General features: G+C 45.4%; 1 protein-coding gene across 1 annotated transcript in view; it reads left to right on the top strand.

Moving 5' to 3' along the window:
* The window catches only part of PTPN4 (protein tyrosine phosphatase non-receptor type 4), a 1255365-nt gene that overhangs the window by 450372 nt on the left and 781600 nt on the right, over positions 1-23393 (top strand). The window lies entirely within an intron of this gene.

Below are 23393 nucleotides of genomic sequence, written 5' to 3'. Positions count from 1 at the left end.
TAGTCCGCAGGTGCGGGGATACCACATCTGGTCGAATTTTGTATAACTCGACCGGAATACCATTGGGGCCAGTCGCTTTACCCGACCTTAGCGCACGGATCGCCAAGGCGACCTCGTCAGCAGATATGTCTCGATCTAAGTCGGCACGGTCCTCTTCAGGAAGACAGGGAAGGTCAATCGTTGAGAGGAACGCAGCCGAGTCAGCCTCGGAGCGGTCTGAGCTGGAAGCGTAGACACCCCGGAAATAATCAGCAAAAGACTCGGCAATAGCACTTGGGTCCGTGACGGCGACCCCGTCGTCGCCCAAGATCTCAGGCACCACGCGGCTAGCCATCTCGCGCCTGTCCAGCCAAGCCAGCAGTTTCCCAGCTTTATCCCCAACGTCGTAGATACGACCTTGCTGTTCCATGGCCAGGGTAAGGGCAGCATTCGTGGCGAGATCATGGTATTCCGCCTGTTTAAGGGAAAGGTCATGCAAAAGAGAGGGGTCGGGCTCGGGTCCCAGTCGGGACTCAAGGCGTAAAACTTCGTCTTCAATACACGCGAGGTCGGCATCTCTGACTCGCCTGGCCTCCGCAATGAGAGCAAGAGCCTCACCCCTTAACACAGTCTTGAATGCCTCCCACAAGGTAATAGCCGAGCCAACCGAGCCCACATTATCCGAGAAGTAGAGGTCGATGGCCTTAGCAAGGAGCGCACGAGTCTTAAGATTACGGAAATACCATGGGTTAACCGCCATCGGCCGTTCAGACAGGACGATGTTAAAATCAAACGAGACCCACAACGGGGAGTGGTCGGAAATACCCCGTGCCAAAAAACGGGCCTCAGACACGGCAGACGCATGTGCAGCTAGGGTAAAAACGTAGTCTATACGGGAGAGACTACCATGGGCACTCGACAGGAAGGAGAAATGGCGGAGCCCGGGATGTAGTAGTCGCCAACTGTCCACCAGACCCATGGAGTCAAGAAAGGAAGGCAACCACAGTTGGGAACTGCGGAGATCTCTCGGCGGTTGGTGGTCCAGGGAACCAGAGCAGACTGAATTGAAGTCACCCCCCATTATCAATAGACCATCAGGTAAGGACAAAATGGCGCCACCAAGGTCCTGGAAGGTACTAGATTGCAGGCCCGGGGGAACATAAACCGAAAGTAGCGCTAGGGAACGCCCTTCCCATCTCCCCGCCACTGCAGCGTAGCGCCCCCTCTCATCAATCACAGTGACGTCTATCTCAAGGGGAAGGGACGCACGCACCAAGATACCCGCCCCCCGGGAGCCCGAAGAGAACCCAGAGTGGGCCACCATCTTGTAGCCTTTACGGTTAAGATCCTTGCAAGAATTTCCTATCAAATGCGTCTCTTGTAAAAGCACAATATCGGGCATATGTCTCTTAAGCAGTTGAATCACCATCCCTCTCTTAACACGGTCACCCAACCCATTAACATTCCAACTGATCACTTTTAACTTCCTACCCCCCATCGTCCCGCAACCCGTCCCACCCAACCCCAGCCAACCCAACCATCAAGTGGAAAACAGCAGTAAACACGGTCCATTGCCTAGAGGAAAGAAGAGAGAAAGAACGAACAAACAAATAAACTTGTATAATTGCACCCCCCACCCTGCACCCCTGCATCAGACTAAAAAGCCCCCCCAACCAGCAGTGTGCCTGTCGCCCCATAAACTACTCTACAAAAAGTCCCAGAGGAGTAAGGAATCTCCGCGAACACCTCCCGCCACCCTCCATGTGACGACAGGAAAGGCAAAAGGGTCACTTAAGAAACAATACCAACAGTCTCATGAAGCGGGGTCACCAAACGCCGGTGTTACCCAGTAGAGCCAAGTCTCATAGATCCGAGCCACCAGCCGCACCTCCATCTTGTTCCTCTTGAGCGTCCCGACGCGGCAACAAAGTGTCCAACCATTCACTCACATTCTCGGCGAAGTCAAAGAACAGGGCACGGCCCTCATGCTCAATCCGGAGTTTGGAAGGAAACATCATAGAGTACTTATATCCCATATCTCGCAGTCTCTGCTTTACTCCCGCATAGCTCTGGCGCTGCCGCTGAACAGTCCTGGTAAAGTCCGGGTAGAAGTGTATTTCAGCGTTCTGGTACTTAAGCGGTCCATGCCGTCTGGATGCCTGCAGGACCGCATCTCGGTCCCGAAAGTTGAGAAGCCGTGCCACGATGGGCCTAGGCGCCACGCCCGACTTCGGCGGGCCGCCCGGCACCCGATGGGCACGCTCCACAGAGAAAAAGTTACTAAGACCAGACGGTGCCAAATGGTTCTTTATCAGTTCCTCCACAAAGAGGTCCGTCGCCGCTTCCTCCGATCCCTCCGGGACACCGACAATGCGAACGTTCTGCCGCCTGGCACGTCCCTCAAAGTCCTCCAGCCGTCTCGAGAATTGGTCCGCAGTCATCCGCAGGTTCCGGTCCTCGGTTTGCAGGTCCGAGACGTCGGCCGTTAGGCTGGAGGTCTTAATGTCCAGTGTCTTCACTCGATCATTAGTCTTGCCCAGGTCGGCTCTAATGAGAGTCAGATCAACAGCCATAGTGTCCACCTTGTGGGTCAAGATCTCATGTTGCTGCTGCATGTCAGCCCGAAAACTGGTGATGGCTCCCATGATGTCGCTCAGGGTAGGCTCGGAGCCGCCAGGCGAGCCCGTAGATGGAAGGCTCTTGGCAGAGGATCCCGTGGCAGGCGGCGTCTTCGGCTGGACATATCGCTCAATTCTACTCTGTTGCGACTGTGTTTTTCCGTGGACGCCTTTGTTCGACGTCTTATCGGGGTCCCCTCTGCCCGCCATGTTGGTTCCGATGAGGACAAAGGGCTGCACCAGCCAAGCCCGAGCCCAGCGAGCCAAGTAGAAAATCCGGGCTAGACAGTTAGACCAGGCCGATGAAGGAACGCACTGTAGGCACTAGCACTCCGCCAGTAGGGACAACAGGCAGTCACTCCGCAGTCCAATCGTGCGGAGTGGCGGAGACCGGAGAGACAATGGCACAGCCCTGGCACGGAGTTCAACTCGACGTAGCTCAGCGTAGGGACCACCGATTCGAAGGCGGAAGGCAGCTCCCGCCTCAGTAGACCATCAGCAATAAGAATCCACCCGCGTGGAACAGGATTTCAGACAGGATATATGAGGAGGATCGGAAGGTCCGCGGAGCTCCGAGCTTATGCGGCCATCTTGGTTGCCCGCGAAGCTCCTCCTCCAGGAGTCGAGAATTTAACCACATGCACAAACAAAAAAGACTGCCTCTTCCAAAGTCCCTGCTTCCTTTGGGTTCCATTCGGCACCAAGAGAAGGCGTCCGAGTTAACTGATGCTTTGCCAATGGCTTCAATCCCTACTGGTTGTTGAGGCCAACCCACTGAAAGAGCTTTGAAGATCTGCCTTCAAACCGGAAGCAGGCAGGAAAGGCACCACTAAAAGCAGCTTCCGAAGTTCCTGTCGACAGCTAGCTCAAAGCTGCCAATTCTGCAAAGACTCTGATACGAGCTTGACAGCATGCAGAAGCGGCTCTTTATTCACCTGGTCACCGATAAGATCTGCCTGCTAAAGCCTACAGAGGCACTTGCTCATAACAGAAGTCTTACTTTTGAAGTAGAATCCCCAGCAGGCTTATTTACAAAAGCAGACCTCTTTACATAAAAATCCACGTCCCCCCCGATTTATTGGTTCTCCATACTGCCCACAAGCGGGTCTCTGCCCAAACCACAGGCGCAGTCTCGCCACCTGACAAGGAGAGTAAGAACATCGCCACTGTGGCCAAAAGGATAGTTGTAGGAGCAGCCACTTATTGGTGCATAGCAAACACTGTCCGACTCCTTTCCCATTATGACAGGTCCCAGCGGGAAGAGATGCAGAAGCTAATAGAAAAACTTCCTGAGGTCCACAGAAAGAAGGGGGTGGGGAGAGAGAGTGTCCATAGATAAGACCTTCTGGAATGCCAACATTCGTTGTGCGTTCAGTGCCCTGGACACAGCTACTTGTTGTATCAACACCAGCGTTGCCTTATGCACCTCACTTGGCTTTGCATCTCCAGGTTCAAACAAGAAGTCCAGCAGCATCTATTCAACCTCCTATTCAGCTGAAAATATCTCTTAGACCCAGAGGTTAACAAGCTGCTTCAAAAGATAAAGGACAGGGAAATGGCAATGTCTGTTAGTTTCCTGCCGCAAGATGCTCCTTTCGAGGAACCAAGGCCACTTAACCCAACCACCTGCAGTCCTTCCAGAGACCACAGCAAATCTTACTCCATCAGGCCACTAGAGGTTGTCCCAGGGGATGCATACTGCCGTAACAGAGGCAAGGACAGAAATGGATCTGGTGAAGTAGCTTTCACTTTTAAGCAGTGACTTGCCTTCTCAAACATGGTTAGTGGTGGTTCATCAATTCTACCGCTACTTCTCACAACACCTCTCAGCATTTCCCCCCCACAGACACATGCTCAGCAGAGAACCATCTCTGATTTCTTGAGGAAGCGGCAGAAGTTCTGCTCCAGAAAGGTGCAAGAGAGTGCCTCCACATGAACAGGACAGAGGGGTTTACTCCATGTACTTTCTCATTCCAAAAAGGATGGCTCCTTAAGATCCATCTTAGACCCTATGAAATGTATATACAAACAAGGACAAACCTGTATATCCAGACCAGGACCTGGGTTAACTAGATAAATAAATAGCAATGGTTCAGTAAGTTCAAATTCAAACAAAGGCCTACCAATCCCGGACATCTAAACAGTGGGATGAGGTAGAAGACTGCTTAGTTAAACAAAAGGCCCATGATCAGGTTGATCTCCAATGTATTATATATTTGTCCTAATACATTAACACTCCTTTACTTAGTGCAGGCAGCGCAAGGTGCTCAAAAGTAAGCAGTATGCGTCAATGTTTTTACATATATACAGTAGCAACACAGGGTGCCATAGGATAATACATCATTCTATTCAATGTCCACTAAGAATCCTAGTTCAGACATAGGTGTACTAGGTAGCTATTAAACTAATGTCTGAACTAGAAGTCACAGTGGACATTGAATAGAATTGTGTCCTAGTCCAGGGGTAGGCTAGAGAACTAATCCAGGCACATGACAAGTAGTAGTTATATATATATATATATATATATATATATATATATATATATAAGCGCCATGAAACCGTTGGTGAACGTGCGCGGTACAAATATTTTTAACGTAACGTTTAACGTAACATATATATATATACATATATATATATAACATACCTATGTTTTAAAACTACAAGTCAAGAAATATTCACCAACACTAGAAACTAATTCCACAAAAACTTTTTTGGCAGCCTTTGTACAGAAAAATGAAAGTTATAGATATAGTTGGCAAGTCTAAAAGTAACCTTTTTTCAGGTTTTAGAATGTTGTTGAAATTGATTTTAAGCATACCTCATATCAAAATAAGATGTGATCTTTACTTGTGGTCCACCCCCCTCTTCATGTGCCAACAATCAGTGTATACCATTGACAGGTCTTTGTGTATTGAAGGTTTCTATCCTGAAGACAAAATGTTTTGTACTTTACGCCGAGGGGCATCACTGCCCGATGTCATCTAATTGGCATCTGTGCTACAACCCAACATTTACAGAAAGGAGGTAGCTGTTCTAGTGAACTCTTGTTAAGTCATAGCATCATCAGATTATGTGATGGGACAACAGGCTTAGTCTGAAACATAAGCTGAGCATTTCTTAACATTTAAAGGGCACTCTCATAATCCTGAAGCAGATATTCTTTTGTTGCCTTGGGAATTGAAATGAGGCGGGCTAAATTAGATTGCTCTTACAGTGGAGAGCTTTATCTGTGGGTGCCACCCAAAAATCCCTGGTACTCAACATGTAACAGCCTGTTTTATGAGAATTTGGGGAGTTTTATACTCCTATTTAAGAACTAAGGATACTCATTTATAAAGTAAACTAGCAGCCCGTCCCGACGTTGTCCGGGTATGAATTGCTGCCAGCCAGTAGTATATTGTTTTTTAGGATTTCGTTTAGATAGCATTTCTTATCTGTGACAGGCCTGTGAAACGCTCCGCTTCACAGTGCACTGCTGATGCACTTAAGAGTGCGCGTTCAGTAGTGTGTGAACTAGAGTTTCCCTACTTTATTTTTCCTTGCAATATTATATAGCGCGAACTCGACAACATGGCATGAGCACAATTTACATTATAGAAGAACACATTAATTTGTGGTAGGCACGGGGAGACAAAGCTATTTGCCTGGAATCACAGGATGTGGAGCTGATGCCGAGATTCGAACGTAGCTCCCCAGCTCTAAAGTTTGCAATTCTAGAACTTGTGGCGGGAGGTGTGTCAAAGTGTATGTCGGTGCTGGCCATCAATGAGAGAGACCTGTGCATTTTTCAAATGGGTGGTGAAAAAATATGAGTATGTTGCTGGAGATGTGGGCCGCCGTGCCACCAATGTACTTACCGGGAGGGTAAACACCCATTATTCCGCAACTTTCTTTCCGCATACCATCACTCCGCATGCTTTCATTACAAAAGTACCATGACTCCTCAATGCCATTATAACGCATGGCATTACATTTTATATGCTTGTACCACGCATACATTTACAACGAAATTCGTTGTAAATGCATCAATGGTAAAAGCATGTTTTTTTTATGTTTGGATAAGGTAAGTATGGGTGTAGGGGTATATGTTTTGGGGTACTGAGGTATATGTTTTGGGGTGTTTGGGTATTTTGAGGGTTCAGATATAGTTTTGGGGTATGGGGTACAGGGGTAGTTTTAGGGTTTAGGGATAGGTATGGGTTTTGGGGTACAGGGGTATTTTTAGGGTTCAGGGCTAGGTTTAGGGTATAGGGGTATTTTTAGGGTTCAGGGGTAGGTTTGGGTGTTGGTGTACAGGGGTATTTTAAGGGTTCAGGGCTAGGTTTGGGGTACATGGGTATTTTTAGGGTTGAGGGCTAGGTTTGGGAGTACAGGGGTATTTTAGGGTTCAGGGCTAGGTTTGGGAGTACAGGGGTATTTTAGGGTTCAGGGCTAGGTTTGGGTTTTGGGGTACAGGGTTATTTTTAGGGTTCAGGGCTAGGTTTGGGGGTACAGGGGTATTTTAGGGTTCAGGGCTAGGTTTGGGTTTTGGGATACAGGGGTAGGTTTAGGGTTAGGTTTGGGTTTAGGGTTCAGGGGTAGGTTTAGGGTTCAGGGGTAGGTTTAGGGTTCAGGGGTAGGTTTGGGGTTCAGGGGTAGGTTTGGGTTTTGGGGTACAGGGGTATTTTTAGGGTTTAGGTTTGGGCTTTGGGGTACAGGGTATATTTATAGGGTTAAGATGGGTTAGTGTTTAAGGGTGTTGGGGTATTTTAAGGAGTAAGGGTGGGTTATGATTATGGGGTGCAGGGGTATTTAAAGGGAGCAGGGTGGGATTAGTACACAATATGAGACATGGCATGAAGTGCGGAACATACCACACGCCCCCAGCAATTGCCAAGCCACCAGCATACGCCCACAGCACAACGCAGACACGCCCACAAGGGACTACTTTGCTGGCACGGTTCTTTTACCTTTTAAATGTATATGGTGGGTGTCTGCATAGCCTATGTCCTTCTGCTGCAACTGCCCTTTCCAACGCTGTATTGGTTGTTGTGATTGGTGCTGTGGTTCCTGAGATTACCCGCCTCAAAGGTTTGGGCTCTCTCTTTATTATATTCGTATGGATTATGCTAACAAACCCAGGTGAATCTTAGCATTCCTTAGTATTGTATGGTGTCAGTCGCTGTGTTGAAATGGAAACTGCAGAAATCAGTTGTAGAAACTGAAGACGGATAGGTGATATCTAGTGCTTTAGACCGCATTGGTAGATCTATATGTCCATAATGTAAACTTAACAGAATTTTATAAGCCTAACCTTGCACCCTTGAAATGAACTAGTTTGCTACATGCTCAATTTCCAGAGAGTCCAGATGGAGTGGATGGGGTTTGCTCAATTTTATAACTATAATTCCAGAGTCACTAGTTAGTGCTTTCCACAACTGGCTTTCTTAACTAGTGCAATTAGCAAAGTATCACCGCATGCTTGGCTAAGGCGTCTTGCCTGTGGCCAAGTGCATATATTGTCTAGAACAGATGAAGTCTTGCTCTGTCTGCTGTGGTCTTTGAGTAAGTCAACCATTTTTCTAGGACATTTTCTCACCACTCATGATTTGGTTGACAGTTTCTCCAATTCTATTCGGAGGTGCTCAATTTGGAGATATGAATGTAAGACTCACAGCCACTGTTTTTAGATAGTCTTGCATAAGAATGTTGAATTTTATAACGAAAGGTGCTAGACATCTTTTTGGTATGCAGCTTAATTGTTCAGCTTCATGCCTTGGTGTGTAATCGGTTCTCTATTTCCTACGTTCCTTGTGCATTTTAAGCAGCCATCATTAACTGATGTGGAAGAAAATGTTCTAGGGACAGCTCAAAAACCTCCATCAACTGTTGGACTCTAGTAATGTGCCCCCTCTGTAGAGGTCCCCTTTTGTGTGCATACCTTTTTCCTGCCAGGTTTTTATGCCTTTCCAGCAGGGAATGTGGTTTAAGTACTGTATACACTCTGTTGGCATGGCTGCTGCGTTGGATATTTGTGTGTAGGTCTTTTGCAGTTATCAAGCACAGCAATGTTTCCCACCAGCCTGTGGTCCAAAGCTCTTCTTTGGGGTTATGACAGTCCCTCCGAGTCCCTCAGGTTATGTTTTATGGCTCAGCACCCTTCCTACCCCAGGAATCTTCTCTGAAACCCATCTCAGTAACCACTGCAGTTGTGCAGCCCAGTAATAAGCTTCCATATCCAGGGCTGCTATTCCTCCCTTCTAGTGTTGGGAGCTGTATTTCGGCCAGGGCCCCATTGTGCCTACCTGTCCCCCATAACAAATTAGGTAATAAAGTATTCAGCGCCTGAAACCAGCTCTTAGGTACAATTATGGGTAGTGTGCTAAAGTACTGTAGCAACTGGGGAAGAGCTATTATTTTTGCCCCAGTGATTGTCCCCACCATGGAAATTGGCAGTGACCTCTTTAACCACATGTTTCTTCAGCATCTAAATTGCCTGTTTCAAGTTTCCCTCCAGCCGATCTATTTCTACTTGATAATTGGACACCCAACTATCTAACAGTTGGTAATTCCCCAGATAGGCCTTACCAGTGTCTCTGATGCAGCGTCTTCCTCCCTAGACTGGCAAATGAGCAACAGCATAACATTTTCGCTGGCATCTTGTGCACTTTCTCCACAAGGAATGCTGACGCCTTACTGCTCCACCATCTGTTTCAGCCATACTTCCAGGAACATAATCATTCATTTTACTTCAATGCATTGGAGTGGCCTTGCCACTCTGATATTATTACAATATGCTTGCCTTCCTGAGTCTCCAATCCTGTACTGTAAATAACGGATTATTTCTGTCAAGTCCACCTGCACTTAATGATCCTCGGAGGCAGTTTTGAGTTCCACCACAGCATGCTCCCCCAGTGACCTCCAACGTGTAAACCAGGTCACTCCTGGACTGCCATGATGATGTGATATCACCGCTGACTGCCCGTTGCAGGTCGGGTCACAGACACTGCCATCTTGATTCTGCCATGCGGCATTAAACCTTCATAGATTCAGCTTTATCTCGGATGAATCTGACTTAGCTATCCTCTGCTAAGCTCCTACGCCCAAGCACAAGTTCATGTGAGCACCCAAAAATCAGGTGTTAAATCAGTCACCCCAAACTTACAGCTTGGACCCTCAAAATCCTAGGTGCTTGACTGGTCGAATGGACCTTGGCTGCCGTTTTCTGAATAGAGCTGAAAAAGAACGTACACGGTCATGTATATCATCAACTGTCAAGTTCTTTATTTTCAGTCACTAGGGAGAGGTTTGAGAAGTTTTAAAGGATTTATTTTCTAATTAAAATTTTGGTTTTTCTGATTCTTGATTTATTAATCAAATATCAATTAGGCTACAGCATTGATACCACAAAAATATAGTCCTATTATAATGTGCATACAGCACTTTACATAAAGGAAAGAATACCTATTCTAAGAAATGGGGCGCAAATGATGTCAGTCAGAACCCAGGAAGAGCTAAAAAATAAAGGCTAGAGTTATATTAGCATGAAGCTAAGAGTCAATAAATGCAGAATTCCCCGTAAAGAAAAATAAAGCATAGATGAAACAAGCCGTAATAAAGCTTGGGTTTTAATAAATGTCAAAATAAACGCAGCCGGAATCTCAGCTGATCTGCTTTCCTTCTCCTCGACCAAGAAAACCGCTTTCAAGGACCGGTTGGACAACAACGCACACAACTGCAAGGAACTCTTCAACATCGTGAAAGAGCTTTCCAACCCCAGCGCAGGAAACAACGACATCACCCCATCGCAAGACCTCTGCAACTCCCTCGCCTCATACTTCCACAACAAGATCGCGGACATACACAACAGCTTCAACAACCAACCAACGCACACCATGACCGAACAACCACCCCCCACCACCACCCTCCACGCCTGGACCCCGATCAGCACCGAAGACCCCATCCGCACGATGAACTCCATCCACTCCGGATCACCGACCGACCCCTGCCCTCACCACGTCTTCAACAAGGCCGACGCTGTCATCGCACCCCACTTGCGAGACATCATCAACACATCCTTCGACACCACCATCTTCCCTGAGAGCTGGAAACACGCCAAACTCAGCGCTCTACTCAAGAAACCAACAGCAGACCCCACCGACCTCAAGAACTACCGCCCCATCTCGCTCCTCCCGTTTCCAGCTAAAGTCATCGAGAAGACCGTCAACAAGCAGATTGCCGCCTTCCTCGAGACGAACGGATCCCTCGACCCCTCACAGTCCGGCTTCCGAGCCAATCACAGCACCGAGACCGCCCTCATCGCCGCCACCGATGACATCCGAGCCCTTATGGACAATGGAGAAACAGTGGCCCTCATCCTCCTAGACCTCTCCGCGGCATTCGACACGGTCTGCCACCGCACCCTAGTACGGCGCCTCAGCAACATCGGAATCCTGGACAAGGCGCTGGAATGGATCCATCTCCTGCCTCGACGGAAGAACACAGAGAGTCCGCCTACCACCATTCAAGTCGGAGGCCTCCGAAGTCATCTGCGGCGTCCCTCAAGGATCATCTCTGAGCCCCACCCTCTTCAACGTCTACATGAGCCCCCTCGCGGCCATCGTACGCAAACACAACCTCAGCATAATCTCCTACGCCGACGACACCCAGCTGATCCTCTCCCTGACCAACGACCCCGCCGCCGCCAGAGCCAACCTGCACGAAGGGATGAAAGAGGTGGCCGAGTGGATGACGACCAGCCGCCTGAAACTGAACTCGGACAAGACGGAGGTCCTCATCCTGGGCTCCTCGCCCTCCGCCTGGGACGACTCCTGGTGGCCTCCCGCCCTGGGCACCGCACCCAAACCTACAGACCACGCACGCAACCTGGGCTTCATCCTGGACTCCTCCCTCTCCATGACCAGGCAAGTCAACAACGTCTCCTCGGCGTGCTTCAACATCCTACGCATGCTACGGAAGATCTTCTGGTGGATCCCCACCGAGACCAGGAAGACCGTCACCCAGGCCCTCGTCACCAGCCGACTGGACTACGGCAACGCCCTCTACGCCGGTACCACCGCCAAGCTCCAGAAGAGACTCCAGCGGATCCAGAACGCCTCAGCCAGACTCATCCTCGACATCCCACGAACCAGCCACATCTCCGGACATCTGAGAGACCTTCACTGGCTCCCCATCAACAAAAGAATCACCTTCCGCCTCCTCACCCACGCACACAAAGCCCTACACGACCAAGGCCCGAGCTACCTCAACATCCGACTCAACTTCTACGCTCCCAAACGCCACCTCCGATCAGCCAACCACGCCCTCGCCGCCGTCCCCCGCATCCGAAGAGCGACTACAGGAGGAAGGTCCTTCTCCTACCTGGCCGCCAAGACCTGGAACTCCCTCCCTCCCGACCTGCGCCTGACCCAAGACCACCTCTCCTTCAGGAAGAAGCTGAAGACCTGGTTGTTCGAGCAGTAGCGGCACCCCCCCCCCCAGCGCCTTGAGACCCTACGGGTATGTAGCGCGCTTTACAAGTGTCACTGATTGATTGATTGATTGACTCTCCACTCCTGTCATCTGCTCTCCTGCACCCGACGCTGTTCAGATAAAATCCCTCCAAATCTCTGATGTGCTAAAACGAATCTGAAGCTACTAAACTAGTAATGCGTTTTTAAAGCTGTAATTAACAGTTGCAAAAAGTATGGACTGTTCTTTTCTCTGTCCATTAGAAATCTCTGCATTCTCCCACGCCATCCATCATACGAGTTGGCTATATTCTTTGTGGCAACAATTAAATCTTTCCTACAGCACAGTTCGAATCCAATTTTGAAATGACTTAATTTCCTAACCTACTGATTAAGCAACTGTTTATTTTGGCTAAACACATGATCTGTAAAGAAACGTATTAGGCAGGAAATCATTAGAGACATAATATGGTAATACATTTTGAAATGCATGTGTTTTCTCTTCTCTATGGGAAACAAAACAGGCTTTAAGTCAGTTACGAATGGGGCTCTGTGTAAGTATATTTTACCAGCAACAAATACGATATAGGTGAAAGTTCGAGGTTACATACTTAATTTATGTGAGGTGTCTTTATTTCACAAACGAAAGACACATTCTGTTATCTGGAATGTCAAATTGTCTTCGAGCAAACTGAATTTCTACACACTTTTAATTCTAGTTAGCGTCACTGTTTTCTGCACTAACACATGTTGTGTTAATCGTGTTAATTTAATACAAGCTAAATGTTATAGCTGCACACGTTTATCATAAGTTAAAAATACATTATATAGCTAAGGCAGAATCTAAACTAGTCCCATTAAACTCAAACAATTTTTGTGCATGTTTTATAAAAAGGGAAAGTGTCTGGTTAAAGGCCTTTGAATATCAAAGCCTCATGTTTTCATTGTTTTCAGCACCAAATGTCTGCATGTCAAGTTTGAAGCCCAAGGCAGATTTCCTTCTAAAACGTTATGAAAGTCACATTTTATTTTAAAATGTATTTCTAACACTCTGCTCACTTATATGTCGACTTCATGACTGGCACCGCTGCAGGATGAAGGTGACAGCAAGGTCCAGCATAGAGCAAAGCCGATATTGTGCTACTACTTTGGCATCAGGCCAAGCGCCCATCTACCCCCCCCCCCCCCCCCCCAATATGTATTTCATATATTAAGGAGTCTTGGATAATCAAATGGATAACCAAAAGTCAGCCCTCCACCTCCCTCACCCCAAATATACCTACTACAGCAGTATTTCCCAAACTAGGGATCGCCACCTGCTGGGGTGCGCTAGCAGATTTTTAGAGAGTTTGGAAAGTCTGAGCAGTAAATAAAAATGCCTTAAATTCGCTGTTTAACTTGTCACGTTTTCCGGTGCTTAAAAGACAAATGTCAAATGCCAGGCTTTATCTTCGGACAAATTGCTGCGGGATTGGTGTTTACACTTCTTTCTCTGAATGCAAAGTAAAAGGAGTTTTTAAAGTGAATTATGTGACAATCTTGCTGAAGTACAGGTAATGTGAAAAAAAGGCTGTTTCACAAAATGTGTTGTGTTGCAAGAAATGAAATGTATTCATTCAGCAGTTAGGAAAGGAAAAAATGAAGCACGTTTTTTGCAATTCTGAAGTGTGCTGGAAGATTAAAACAAATCAAGACATTTTACTAAGTGATTACAAATGATGAGTATTCACAGAAACCCGATTTTTAAACACATAATTTGTGTGCTATATAGTTTTAGCAGTAAATGTGTGTCTGTGCAAAGTTGACGCACATTTCTATGGAAAATGTGCTGTTCGTAAATGACAGTGCACAGCACATGATGCTTTATTTACATTTAAAAATTGCCCATCCTCGTGTCCATTAAAGGTAGGTGGGTTGTGAAAGTTTGTCGTTCTAAAGTGGATCATGGTTCTAAAATGTTTGGGAACCACTACTATAACATTACTAGTTTAGTTTAATCATACGTGTGAAAGAAACTACAGCTGCAGCCAAAATGTACTTAGCACACAATTGATACAAGCCTCTGTGAGAATAATCCTCACTGCTGTGTACTTAATAGAACTGAAACTTTGTTACAATAGCTAGGACATTTTTCATTCTGTCGGGACCATAGGGGACATTTACACTTTTCAAAGCTTGGTGACCACCATGGTAACCATATTGGATACTGGTTTAAAATTAAATCTTCTTGAAAGTCAAGTCCAATAATGAATCTGTTGCATTTAAAATATATTCCAATATTGTCTCCAAGGCAGAAACCATGGCACCCTTCGCCGAATGAACACTGAAAACATTTGTGTCAATTCCAGCGACTTGCATGACCGACCTAGCAATTGTAGGAGAAGAATGCTTTGTGCTGTTTGTAGAGAGCAATAAGCAGTTGTCTGTCCATTGCAGGACGAACCTCTTCCCTCATTCTCTCATAGGCCTTGATATATTGGACCACACATAATTTGGGTACACCTCTAAATAAAGGATACAACACTATCCTGGAGTTACATTTCGTCCTCGTAGAGATTTTTAAGGTGACATAAATAGTTGTAAATATACCTTTTACATCTAGAGCTCTGACCTCTGATACTCTTCTGCCGGATATTAGGCACAGAAGCATGGTTAGCTTTGCCGATAATTCCTTCCTAGACAGACCTTTGTTTTTCAGCCACGAAAAGCAAGAGATGAAGTACTTTAGTTATGTCCAAAAGGACCGAGTACCTTGGCTACAGTGGAAGGGAAAAACGCACCCCCCTGAGCAGTTTCTCAACCAAGGGGTGCTGCCCCAATTATAGACCCTCTATTGGGCTGTGTCCTTCCGAGATGCCCGACCTGAAGGTGATCTTTGACCTATATGCCATGGGTTCCGATGCCACATCTGCTAGAAACTTGGGAATGTGTACAATATCTCCCCCCCCCCCCCCCCCCCCCAATGGGTTCCAGGTTCCTCTGCACACACCAACCCATCCATCCCAATCATGCCGATTTCCAGCATTTGGTGGTACGTCTATCCATACCTTGATGAACAAAACCTCCGCTTGTCTCGAAACTCTTATGACTTTACATTCTGCCGAGTAATACACAATGCTGTGAAGGATACCTTCCGTTATCAACTTGAGAGGTTTTCCCACAGGACCCTAAAGGAGATCCTGCCACAGAGGAAGATGGATTTGAGAATACCAGAAAAGTTCCATCAGAACTGGAAACCCGACTTGAGAACTCCATAGAGGTGTCACCATACCGCCTCTTGCCTCTGTACTTATTCTGAGGGGCGAGTTTTCATTGAGAAAGGGTAGGGATAGAGTGAATATCCCACCTCCTTCAACCAATCCTGCAGGAATGCATCCATCGCCTCCTGAGGGTTCGTCCTTCAATTTAAGTATCTGTGCAGGTGATGGTCTAGGCGTGACCTAAAGGGACCCATGGTGAACGAACCTCATTTGGTCGGCACCAGAGCAAATGCCCTGGTGTGCCTTTTCCATGATCTTCTGTCCTGTAGATCTCCAAAGTACCAGTCCATCACCTGGATGGATCTCCCTGGAAGATGCTCTGTCATCACCGATATCTGATTTTCCAGAAAATGCTGCCAAAAACTCTTAGCAAATTCAGAGAGGGTGTGGGATTTCGCTCCCCCTCAGTGATTTATGGATCGGATTGCAGTTCTGTTGTCCATTTGTAAGAGGACAGAACTCTTTTTCCTTCGTCCAGTATTGTACCGCAAACGTCCCTGACTGTAATTCCAGACAGTTGTTGTGAAGTTCTATTGCCTGTGGAGAATTCCCCATATCTACCCCCGCCAGCCTGTTCCACTGTCATCTGAGTCTATAACAAGATTGGGTTGGGAGCTGAAAATTGTTCTACCATTCCAGGCTTCCATGTCGGAAAGCCACCATCATATGTCATCCTTCACTTCCTTTGACAGGCAGTGCCGACTTTAGCGATGGTGGTACCCTGCGCGATAATGTCTGTTGGCCCTCCACCAATGACCACCTCTGCCACGGAATGCCCTCATTAGCACCCTTTGACAGTGCCTCTCATGTCTCTATAACCACTGTCTCTCAGATTAATTTAGTTATATAGCACCACTCATACCAGTGTAAGGTGTCCGAGCAGTTTATACCACACACACATTGCACAAAGACAATCATATGTGTGTAAATGAGTGTATAGGAAATATTACATCAGACAGTACTACAAGGTGTAGTGTAGGAGTGACATGTCATCGACACTGGTAGGCAATATAGTTAAAGTTCTTATTCAGGAAAGGCACAAATTCAGAATTTAAAACGCAACATCATTTTTAAGGGTTCTCTTTCATAATAAGAATTGTTTTCTACCCAAATGAACCCTTTTCACAAGATTAGGATAATGAAAGACTGGGCAAAAAATATAAATAGCTCTAACTTATACCGTGCAGTTTGCACAGCTCTAGGGTTGACAGTTAATAGCTCAATGTTCTATATTAGGATTTTGACATAGAAACGTCAAGTAACAAAAGGAGCACTCTTACAGAAGCAGTAAGCCACTGACCTATTTACATTATATGTACTTCGTTATCTGCATGGTACACTTTCTTAGCAGCAGGCATTTTAACCCTCTGCACTACCTTAGGATGAGTCAAAATTTCCACTGGACAAACCTTCGGTCTCTTTCCACGAAGACTAATAATCATGGGACTTCTCTTGACATTTTAATTGATCTCTGAAAGTTGCTGAAAGCCAGAAACGAGGTAGCAGGGGCTTTTAAAATGATGATGCAAATTTTCAAAAATGACGCCCCCACCCCAAGTTAGCGCCCGTTGCGGTCGCACCGATTGCACTGCCCTAGAGCCGGCCCTGCTGACAAGGGAAGCGTTTACGAGTGAGAGAGACTCTTTCGGAGGTGGGACACCATCAGGCGTGTATGGGAGAGGCCTGGAAAGTTGGCTTGTATGGATGATGAGAGAAGGCCCACCAGTCGTGCCATCTGCCGGAGAAATGTTTGCGGTATGGCAAGGGTCTTGCGTAGCTCCTGGCATATTTTGGACATCTTTGGGGGAGGGAAGGCTGGGGTGGCTCGGGAGGAGTCTATCTGGATATTCAAGAATACATTTCTCTTGGTTGTGGATAGGGCAGACTTTTTCTTCTTGATCACAAAACCCAGTCTGTCTCTGATCCTTAAGGAGGATGTTGTCTAAGTACACGATCAGGCAAATCCTTCTGGATTGTAGGAATTTGATTGCTGATTTTAGCTCCTTGGTGAAATACTAAGGTGCTGAGGAACAGCCTGAAGGAGAGTGTCATTAGCACACAGGCCTGAGCACCCCAAGATAACTTCAGAAAGCAACAGTGGGGTACGCAACCTTGAAATTCAGGAGGACCATCCAGTCACCAGGAAGCAAAAGATCTCCGGTGGCGATGAATTTCCTCCATTTTGAAGGGGTGGAAAACCAGCCACTGATTAAATTCCTTGAGGTTTACAACCAAGTATTCTCCCCTGTCCCTCTTGTCTACAAAAAAAAGTTCCTCAGGAAACCCCTGGGGTGAGCCGGATGGGGGCTGTTGCGCCCTTGTTCAGTAGTCCCGCTATCTTTGCCTCCATGAAATAAGCAGTCTGCTGGGAAAAGGTGAGAGGACGGGGCCAATAGTATTGTGGGGAGCTGTAGAACTCTATCCCCAACCCATGGACCAGTCTGCCCTCTACTCTCGATAGGGAAGAATGATGAACTCTTACGATGTATAGCAGGTTGGTTGTTGTATCGTTTGAATCTTTGTCTAGCCCTATGGTTCTTGATCCAGATTTGTGTTGGCTTTGATGGGGAGAGATTGAGGTCTGTCCTTTGAAATGGCACAGTTTGCTTTGCTAACAACATAATGGCACGCTGTGTCGGGCAAGATCAGAGAGCCCGATTCAGCTGGTCACTGTTGTCCAGGAACTTATCCTGCCATGATCTCATTGAGCCATATATCCCCTTTTTGGGTTTCCTGACATACATAGCCAGGAAAGTTGCCATTCGGTGGTTGATTTCAGGGTTCAACACCACTTTTCTGTCCAGAAACAGACTGGGTGTTCCGTCCGAAGACATTTGCGGATTTCCTTTTCCAATTGCTGTCCGAGTCCGGCTGCCACATAAGTGGCCTTCTTTTTCACTGAGGCCCATTCTGATGACCTGGTATGGATGATGTCCTTCGGTACCAATTGTCTGAGACCTTATTAGTTGTGTCATCTCCTGGTTTAGCTGGGGGTTTGGGTGCCCGAGGACCTACAGGCTTGTCATGGTTACAATCTCAGTCCGAATGAACCTCTGAATCATGCCCTTCCTGGGTCATTGGGAGCAGTGGTAGGGTTGAGAGCATCAGCAGTCCCCCAGGGCCCATGGATTGGTAGGATTATATGGTTCGCTGCCATGGTGGAAACTATGTGCCAGAAAGGCCCTCTTGAGCCTGTTGAATGTGTCCAGACTCACTCCTGGGAATGCTATCTTTTCGTCCCCTTTTCATGTGTTGGGTCTGGTCAGGTTGCACCTGAGGGCCCATGTTGATCTTCCCTCCAAGAGAGGGTGTTAAAGTACTTTTGTGGAAGTTTTAACAGCCTCTTCTCTATGGGTGCCATGGCTTCTCACTTGGACTTTTGGTTGAAAGGATCCATTGCCTCACAGAAGTCCCAATCATTTGGCAGGTACGTAACATATTCCTCCTCCTTATAGGAGGGTCGGAGCCCTGCATAGTGGGGCTGGTTATTGCTAGGGGTCTCAGTGGATTTAATATGGCTAAAGGCTCTATTTATGAGTTTCTGCCCCGGGGATAACTGCACTCTTTGGTTTTGTTGGCCTCAGTTAGTCTATGCGGTTTGCCTGGGTCAGTGAGTGTGTAATTTGACACATTATCTTTTGTGTTGTTGTCCCCCACCCCTCATGTTTAAGGGGATGACAGTTCTTTCTTTCCTTAATAACTTTTATTAGGAAGCATGAGACATCCATGAAAGCATTTGCACAACATATCCATAAATATTCAATTCATAACGTTACAAGAAGGTATAAGCATAAGCAGGAATACATAATCCGCACAGGCTAAAATTATTAAACACATAATTTTACAATTTTCAGTCAGTTAAAGATGTATTTGAACAAAAGTGTTAAAGTTCACTATTGCTATGATACTAAATCTGATACATATATATATATATATATATATATATATATATATTTATATATATATTCACTGAAAAAACCATAGGTTATAGACCATATATAGTTAGGGATTAGCATTTAAAAAACCTTATTTTATTTGCACAAAACCATTAAAATTCCATATATAGTTAGTTGCACTAACTATATATCGCGGACCCGCAATCCACTGCTAATGATGTCACATATTACATCATTCATGACATGGTCAGTGACATCACTGATGACATCACTAATGACATCTCAAATGACATCACTGATGACATCACTGATGACATCTCAAATGACATCACTGATGACATCACTGATGACATCTCAAATGACATCACTGATGACATCACTGATGACAACACCCAGTGACTGTATGTTTCTGTAAAGTTAAAATATGTCTTACATATTGAAGAATGAGTGGATGTATAAGTGTCTGGATGAAGGATTTAGTAGGTGCATGACTGACTGTATGAGAGAATGATTAAATGTGTCTCACTGAGTGTATGGGTTAGTGATTAAAGTGTCTTAATTTGGCAATCATTATTTATGTTGTTCTGTAAACTGCTGCATGTTTAAATCAGTAGCTATATCAGTAACTATATGGGTTATTGAATGGTTGCCCAAGTATTTGTATGGGAGACTGAGTATGTGTGTGGGTGGCTGGGAGGTGTATAACTCTGTGCATAGATGTGTGAGCAGTTGATTCCCTAGGTGTATGGGTTCAAAAGTGCATGTAGAAACAGCTGTATGGACAGTTGACTGTGTGCATGAGTATATTGGTGAGTGAATGGATATCTCAGTGCTACATGTCAAAGTAAGTACATATGTAAAACACACTCCATGTGAGAGTTGACATATATAAATAACTGAACATAAGAGCCAGTGAATGTGTGAGTGGCTGTATGAATCATTGTGAACTTGTATCAAGGATTGTATAAGAGAGTAAATATGTGTTACTATATGTTTGAATAAGTAAGGTGTGTATAACTGTATAGTTGAGGAAATGGAGATGTGATTGATTCTTTGCATGACTGACTAGGTGTGTGAGTAACTCCATGGATGTGTGACAGTCTGTGAGTGCCTGTTTACACTGAGTGTATCTAAGGTTATATTAGAGTCTGAAGATGTATTATCACATAAATGATATCATCAGTGATGTAATCAGTAATGTCAAATGAGATGTCAGTGATGTCATCAGTGATGTCATCAGTGATGTCATTTGAGATGTCATCAGTGATGTCATCAGTGATGTCACTGACCATGTCATGAATGATGTAATATGTGACATCATTAGCAGTGGATTGCGGGTCCGCGATATATAGTTAGTGCAACTAACTATATATGGAATTTCAATGGTTTTGTGCAAATAAAATAAGGTTTTTTAAATGCTAATCCCTAACTATATATGGTCTATAACCTATGGTTTTTTCAGTGAATTTTCAAGGTTTTGTAAATGCAAATTCCAAACTATATATGGTCTATAACCTATGGTTTTTTCTGTGAATTTCAATGGTTTTTTAAAAGCTAATATCTATAGCTGTAAAATATATTCTTTATTAAGTGACGTATCCCGTAGCCCGTGAGACGCCTCATGATGCATCGCATAACCGTGACGTATCGTCTCTGCAGCGCAAACCAAACCCAAAACGTAAGCGCGCCAGAACACGCTTAAAGATATATATATATTTTTTTAACCTTAATTAGACAAAATCCACACGTGCACATATCACAAACGTTCAAAAAACACAATATGTCGGACTCCCGTTACGCTGCCGGTTAGCTGCCCGGTTAACGTACCAGGAAGCACCTTTACCGCGAAAAATCGCAATTTTTTTTTTCTTTTGCCCCGCAGGGAACTTTAATAGCCCCCTCATCAATCCTAGGGGTTCAGAAGGGGTCTGCCTTACCCCTTTCATTCATTTACACCTTTTTTTTTTTCCAACTCTTGTCTCTCGATCCTACCGAGAGACAAGATGGCGGCCGCTCCGGACTGTTTACAATGTTGACAGCCAATCAGCTACTCCTCAGACTCCCGTTACACTGCCGGTTAGCTTCCCGGTTAGCTTCCCGGTTAGCTGCCCGGTTAGCTGCCCGGTTCGCTTACCAAGACGCGTCTCTACGGCGAAAAATCGGATTTTTTTTTTTTTGGGGCCCCGCGTGGCTCTAATATCCCCCTTATCAATCCTAGGGGGTCAGAAGGGGTCTACCTTGCCCCCTTTCCTTCATTTCCCCCTTTGTTTTGGCCTCCTCTTGTCTCTCGATCCTACCGAGAGACAAGATGGCGGCCGCTCCGGACTGTTTAGAATGTTGACAGACACCAGAGAACCAATCAGCTTCGCTTCGCAAAGTTCCGATACGCGAAAAGTTCGCTAACCGGATCGCTACCCGGAGCGCTGTTACAGATATATATCTTGTTTTAAACGTTAATTTCTCAAAATCCACTGAAGCACATATATTGAGACCTAGCAAAGGCACATCGGGCTAACAGTCCCTACAATTTTGCCAAGTTTCGTGGAAATCCATTCAGCCGTTCGGGCTAAAAGTGAGGCCAACCGCCCTATGGAAATTAACATGGGAAAAACGCGTTTTGGGACCCCCCTTTTTTCTCGGCCCCCCCTTGACGAACCCCCCCCAAATTTCCAGGAGCTGCTCAGAAACAAAATGTGCCATTTTCCTGAAAATTTCAGCCAATTCCGTCCACAAACGCCAAAGTTATTAGGCATAGAATTTTCAGAAATCCCATAGAGAAAAAATCCTAACTATATATACCTACTGGCTATCGCCAGTAGGTAATATATATATATATATATATATATTACACATACTAAATATTACACAGTGTGCCACGTTCTCTTAGTCACATAGATCATTCAACTAGGACCCCTTTTAGACTCTATATGATTACATTTTCTTCTTGCATAAAAAAGGTCCACAAAAAGGATGACATTCCACAGCAAATCCCCAGCGTACGTAATGATTGCATAAATCTGTATGCTGGGCGGCACTGTGTAAAACCTAATGGTCTAATCATCGGTAATAAATATCGTTTCCGAAGTTGACTATAAAAGGTTTACAGAACAAAACCACATGCATGGTGTTCTGGGACAACGTTGCATCGCATGGGCAGTTTGTCAACTTTATTGACAAATCATTCATATTTGGGAAACTAGTTAATCAATTAAATATATCCAATCTTAAATGAGTCAAAACAAACCTGTGCCATGAATTGAAAACCGTTCTAATAGAAGGTTGCATTTTAAAAGTAGTTAGGATCAGTTGATTTTTAAAACACTGGATTTGGAGGCTTCAATCATCCATCTAAGGCTTTCCAGATAAGTCATTCTTTCCCTTTTTAAAGTGTTTCTTCTAATAGACTCTAGTGTTTCAAGGTTCTCAAAGTTTTCAGGGTGGCCCATGTCACAAAAGAAACTGCATGTAGTCTAACCACTGGATTCTTAAATATAATCTTGACTTGACAGTCCCCTATTCTCGCTTGATTAAAGTTTGTATGTACCGATGTCCACATTTTTCCGGTTGTAACTTGATTAAATCAGTGAGGAACGGAGCACCCAATTCGGCTTGGCATACATTCACTGATGTACTTTTGGGGGTTGCTAAAAGATATCTAAAAAATGCATTTTTTATCAGTTGCATATCTGCACATTTTTTATATTGCCATACGCGTGCCCATAGAGTACTATACTAAATAATTTACCTTTATAGGTTGTCATCATTATCTCAAGTGGGTTGGAGCGCAATTGTCTTGTGAAGCTTTTGAGGGCCATACAACCCTTGCTAAACTGTAGCTTCCTATTAGCAATAGCCTTATTCCATAAACTATCCCTATCAAATAAAATCCCCAAGTAGGAGAAGGTGTCAGTAAATCCAACATTTTGTGTCATTTATTTTTATATCCCTACATGTTGTACTGTTCTTTTTCGCACTTCATAATAAAAGTTTTTGTTTCGTTGACTTGGAGGCCAAGTTCCTTCAAATATTCAACAAAGTTAGTAAGCCGGGACTGTAGGGCCAGAGGAGTACGAGCCATGAGAAAGGCATCATTGGTGTAGAGGAGGGCTGGGACAGGGCGCATTCCTACCTGTGGGAGGTCTTTTGAAGTTGCCACAAGTTCTTTTCCCACTCTGTTTATATATAATGAGA

Source organism: Lissotriton vulgaris, chromosome 2_1, assembly GCF_964263255.1.
Source record: "Lissotriton vulgaris chromosome 2_1, aLisVul1.2, whole genome shotgun sequence".
Classification (NCBI taxonomy): domain Eukaryota; kingdom Metazoa; phylum Chordata; class Amphibia; order Caudata; family Salamandridae; genus Lissotriton; species Lissotriton vulgaris.
The sequence above is the reverse complement of the archived record's forward strand: the minus strand, read 5'-3'. Positions and strand labels throughout refer to the sequence as shown.